The following is a 6009-nucleotide window of genomic DNA, read 5'->3' on the forward strand; positions in this document are numbered from 1 at the left end:
AGTAGAATTTAGGTGGGGCTAGGGAGGGTACTCCAAGCCCGTTTCTGGATCGAGGTAAGAGGCACTTTTTCGTAGAATGCTCGACAGGGCGGGAGGAGGGTATTTGGGAAGAAATAAAATGAAGCTGCAGTGTAAGTGATTGAAGTTTCGCATCAGGCAATCTTGTCAAAAGAATTTCGCTGGAAGAACGTGGGTCGCAAGAGAAGAAGGCTACAAAAAGAAAAAAAAAAAAACAGCAAAGGCTTCAGTCCTGGAGGAGTCAGGGGTTGCCCCAGTAGTTCCCTAAGGAGCAGTTACCCTTCGCAGAGCCAGAGGGGCGCCGAGAAGCGTGCTTCTTTGCACGCATCCGTAGCCTCCCCTAGCGTATGCCCCTGCAGCACTCCAACCCCGCGCGCCGAAGAACAGCTAGCGTGTATAGTGCGGTACCTCTGGCCCGGGCTGGCTGTAAATACCTGTCCGTTACTCCCGGGGGCCAATGAGAGGGGCTTACAGGATCTGCCCCGCCCACTACCTCGAGCTAAGGACACTTAAAGCCCTGAGCCGGCGGTGGCCGCTTTTGCGGATTTACAAGTCTGGCTTTTTACCGGCGCGTGGCTGGAGTATCTATCCCACAGGGTTGGAGCCCTAGGCTTCCCTGTCGCCAGCGCCGCTTAGAGGCCAGTCCACGCCTTGCAGCTAAGGGAATCTCGCCGGGCTCTCTCCCGGTTCTTTGCCTAAAAGGCTTGGGCAGGAATCCGCTGGGAACAGTTTGTTGAAAAACCGTGAGATGATTTCTTACTCTTTGTTATCCTGCCGAGTCAAAGGTCCACCCTTAGCCTTAGCCTGAAAAATGGGGTTGAGAGGCTCAAGTACGATAATGTATGAGAAAACTCTAAAGGAGAAAACATTGGTATCTTGTGATGTCTTGTGAAAAAGTGAAAGTGAAGTTGCTCAGTCGTGTCCGACTCGTTGCGATCCCATGAACTGTAAGCCTACCAGGCTCCTCCATCCATGGGATTTTCCAGGCAAGAACACTGGAGTGGGTTGCCATTTCCTTCTCCAGGGGATCTTCCCGACCTAGGGATTGAACTCGGGTGTCCCGCATTGTAGGCAGACGCTTTACCGTCTGAGCCTTCCAAACTCACACTTAGGCTATTATTCCTATCTTTGCGATCTGCTTCTACTCAGCAATCTGTTTCCCTTTGTATCCTTACAAACTTCACTTATAGATTTTCCCCTCAAGGTTTTTAAATGCTCTCTGAATACTTCTCACACCTTGGTTAGCTAGTTCCACCAAATTCGGCTGTCCTCGAGAATCTACCCTCTTTCTCCTTGAAGCTTGTTTCCACCAGCTTGGAGAGGTCCTTTAGATCTCAGTTTTTTTTTCTCACTGGATGCCTTACTTAAACCTAGATAGTTTGAAATCATTGCTGGCTTCTGGATAGTAGAGGAGAGCAAGGAAGAAGTAAAGAAACTCTTCAGTCACCTGACTTCATTATCCCTTTCAAACCAAGCCAAGACAAAGAAAAATTCTAAGACTGCAAATTTTGTAGCCCTCTGAGGGCAAATTCGCACAAATTCTTCAGTTCAGCCCTGAAGGTGGTCACAAAGAAGGGTAAAATACCCTCAGGTTTCAATGTAGATCCCAAAGAAAAGTATGATAGAATTTTAACCTTGTGACTCTGCAGGCAGTTGCAATTTACAGGTTAAAGTCCCGGTTTCAGTTTAATTGTGAAGGGTGTTCATTTATTAGTATTTCTAAAGGATGGCAACTTCTCTAGTCAAGAGTACCCAAGCTCGACTCCAAGAACCTTCTTAGGGCTTGGGAAAGCAACTATGTTGCAGTGAGAGCAAACAGCCCTTGGACTCTGCCACTTAATAGTCTTGTGGGTGACCTTGGCAATTCAACTAGCCTCTCTGCACCTCAACTTCTTTTGTAAAGTATGGAAAGAAATATGCCAACAGGGGTTTATAAAGCATTATATAAATATATAGGTTTAAATTAAGTGCTTTGTGGGAAATAGTTGCTTATCCCAAATAGACTACTACCAAGAATGTAATTCATTAGCACAATATGAAACACCTCATCCTGACAGAGTAGTGAATAATAAATTAAGGGATGAATTGAAAGAAATTATCACTGACAACATAGGGATAAACATGATCCTAAATGGGAAATCTGCTGATAATCTTTTTTTTTTTAATTAGGATATTAGCTCAAACTTTGTCTTCAGAAAAAAAACAAAATGTGCTAACAGGAGGATAAAGTTATCATCCTGAGGGATTTCTAAGATGATTTCTCAGAGGCATCCTGGGAGGTTATGGAGAAACCAGGGCCCCAGTAGGCAGAGTCCATCAGCTTGTGTAAAGCTTTGGGGACCTGAAACACAGAAGGTTCCACAGTCACAAAGCTTGAAAAGCTGTTCAGCATCTTTTGTAGTTAAGTCACAGGGGCCTGAGCTATTATTATCTCTCAGATTTATGTCACCTTGATACCACTACCCTACCCTTGGGAACCACACAGGTATGAGTCACTCTCTGTTACTTAAGCCAGCAGTTGACCCATAAGAACTGTTGACTCAGAAGAATTTACAGAACTGTTGACTCATAAGAATTTAAGGTTACATGTATGAGAGTAAGATTGAAGTATATGGATAAAATATGAAATCTATGAATCCAAAATATCACCTGCTTTTACCAGGTATATTAAGGTCCCAACAAAAAATAGCTGACATGCTCAAAATAATGAAGGGCTACTTTTTTTTTGAAGGGCTACTTTTAAAAATTGTTGGCAAGGGATAGGTTAGTAACTGAAGGCTAGTAACAGCCTTACACCTGAAAGGACAAAGGGAGGTAGTGTTCCTGAGCCTTCTTGAGATAGCATTGAGAGGAGCAGTGGCCTTTAATCAAAGGAATGGGGCCCAGGTGACCCCAAGGGAGGGAAACTGGGAAATCAATACACTGATTTCAGTCATTTTTCTCCATCCTGTCTTCTGCCCAGAACTTCCTATTGACTGAATCCATCTGGAAGCCAAGGTGCAGGGAACCCAGGTTAGCCTCCCAGGGGCAATCCCAGGTGGCGCTAGTGGTAAAGAACCTGCCTGCCAGTCGTTCCCTGAGTTAGGAAGATCCCCTGGGGGAGGGCATGGCAATCCATTCCAGTATTCTTGCCTGGAGAATCCCATGGACAGAAGAGCCTGGTGGGCTACAGTCCATATGGTCACAAAGAGTCGGACATGACTGAAACGGCTTCACACACACATACACACAGCCTCTCAGGATACAGAACAAGATACAGGAAGAAGGAGAGTGATCTGAAGGAAATATAAAAATATCCAGCATACCTAGATATGAAGACCCCATTCATTTCCCACAAGCAGGGTTATCTTTAACTCTCCCTGTTTAAGTGTTGCTGACCAGCAACTTTATGAAGATGCCTCCTAAGTTAGTTTAGAAGCAAAATTTACTTTGGGGATTTTGCAGGAAAGGCTGCTTGGAGAAGTTACTTCTTCCCAGTTTCTTTTCCTTTTTTAAAAAATTAATTATTTTATTTTTGGTTGGACTGAGTCTTCGTTGCTTCTTGTGGGGTTTCTCTAGTTTCAGTGAGTGTGGGCTACTCTCTGTTTCAGTGCACGGGCTTGTCACTGCAGTGGCTTCTGTTGCAGAGCACAGGCTCTAGGCACAAGGGCTTCAGTAGTTGCAGCACATGGGCTCGGTGGCTGCTACACATGTGCTTAATTGTTCCAAGGCATGTGGAATCTCCCCAGACCAGGGACTCAATCCGTGTTCCCTGCATTGGCAGGCAGACTCTTATCCACTGTACCACCAGGGAAATCCACTTCTCCAATTTCTTAACTACAATTTGGGATGAGATAAGTTGCCCAAAGTTAAGTGAGATGGTATTGTGACTAAAGGACAAACTATAGAGGAAAAAACACTAATAACTGTATAGAAACAGGAGCTTTAGAAAGAAAAAAAATATCTTTTTAAGCTGAGAGATTTGGGGCAAAGTCACAGCCTGTTTTTTAGTATCTATATACTGAAGATAATACAGACCTTGCAAGATAGGTATGCTTGTGTATACACAAAGTACCTAGCTCATTGATGGACATATAGCAAAAGCTAAAAGCATGTTACTATTTATGATATTGGCTTCTCTTTCAAATACCGTTTTACTTTACAACAAGAACTTTCTTAAACTTAAGGACTGCTTATGGGAGCAGAGTACAGCCCCATACCTGGTTCAGGGATCTTCTATAGTCTTTTTATTTATTTTGGCTATACTGGGTCTTCTTCATGGGATCCGGCTTTCTCTAGTTGTGGTGAGTGGGGCTTCCTTTTTGTTGCGGTGTGCAGGCCTCTCATTGCAGTGGCTTCTCTTGTTACGGAGCATGAGCACTAGGCGCCCAAGCTGCAGTAGTTGCAGCACACAGGCTCAGTAGTTACGGCTTGTGGGCTCAAAGTTGTGGCACACAGGCTTAGTTGCTCTGAGGCATGTGGGATCTTCCCAAACCAGGGATCAAACCCATGTCCCCTGCATTCGCAGGCAGATTCTTAACCACTGGACCATCATGGTAGTCCCCCTCTATAGTCTTAACTAACTTTAACTTACTGTTAGCTATCAGACATCTTGTGTAAACACTGAGTAGGTGTAATTATCACAAGGCTGATCACACTTCAGCCTTCTCTTGTATTTTCTACCTACTGATCTTGGAGCAGAGGGCTCACTTTTAGAGAGAGATTCAACAACACTTTCAGTTCTTTGCTTTTCAAAGCTTTTTTAAATTTGTTTTTCTTTCATCACCGCAAAGACCATATATCCATTTATGAGGTACCTGTCAGATGTACCTTATAGTTAATATGTACACAGTATTATTTACCAAAAAGCAATTATCCACATGCAGCCTAATACATGGTAAGTGTTCAGTTTCCTAAATATTGACTTTGAGAGCTTACCTGGAGATTCTAATGTTGAATACTGATACTTAAATGTCCTTGATTTTGGTATTACCCTCCTTTATTTAAGAAAGGCATCTTTACTGCCAATGGAGCAGCTTTTGAGAACACCATACACTGGTAGCTCAGCTTGTAAAGAATCCACCTGTAATGTAGGAGACCCCGGTTCAGTTCCTGGGTCGGGAAGATCCCCTGGAGAAGGGATAGGTTACCCACTCCAGTATTCTTGGCTTTCCCTGGTGACTCAGCTGGTAAAGAATCTGCTTGCAATGTGAAAGACCTGGGTTCAATCCCTGGGTTGGGAAGATCCCCTGGAGAAGGGAAAGGCTACCCACTCCAGTATTCTGGCCTGGAGAATTCCATGGACTGTATAGTCCATGGGGTCACAAAGAGTCGGACATGACTGAGTGACTTTCACATATACTTGATGGGGACACCTTAGTAGCCAGCCAGACCAATCCCTTCAAGCCTGGCTATCAATGGGGATTGTACCACAACCAGACTGCTACTCATATTTACTTAGTAAATGTGTGTTGAATTGGACTGAGATAACAACAAGCACCTTATTAACCAAGAGTAGCTTAGAAGTCAGCAGAGCAAATCAACTGTCCCAGCCTCCCTGGGCCTTATGTCCACCCACCCCCTCCCCAAATATCTTGGCATTGACTTTACTCCCACACAAGACACAGAATCATTTCCTTCAGCTACTCTTCTCCTCTCTTGGCTGTTTGCTTTTAGGGATGGGAGTCATCAAGAAGGGAAGAAGATATAAATTAATAAGCCAGTCAAAACCTCTCTCCATTCTCACTTCTGTTCTTACCTCAACTTGCTCTGCCTGTTAAGACTACCAGCTAGTGGCTAGATAAGAAAAAGGTAGAGAATGTGAATGGGTAGAAGAGACCTCAACAGGGGAAAGAAGACACTGCCCTCCCCCTAAAAAAAACAAACAAAACACCCTCCCACTGTTCCATTCTCATTAGTCCAGCTGGATGGGGACAACTTGGTCTTAAGGTTTATCTGGGATCAGGGAACAGATAAAATTTTTGCCCAGGAGATGGAAAAAATTTCAGTGAC

Source organism: Giraffa tippelskirchi, chromosome 5 (assembly GCF_054371585.1).
Source record: "Giraffa tippelskirchi isolate mGirTip1 chromosome 5, T2T-mGirTip1v1.2.pri, whole genome shotgun sequence".
In the NCBI taxonomy this organism is placed as follows: domain Eukaryota; kingdom Metazoa; phylum Chordata; class Mammalia; order Artiodactyla; family Giraffidae; genus Giraffa; species Giraffa tippelskirchi.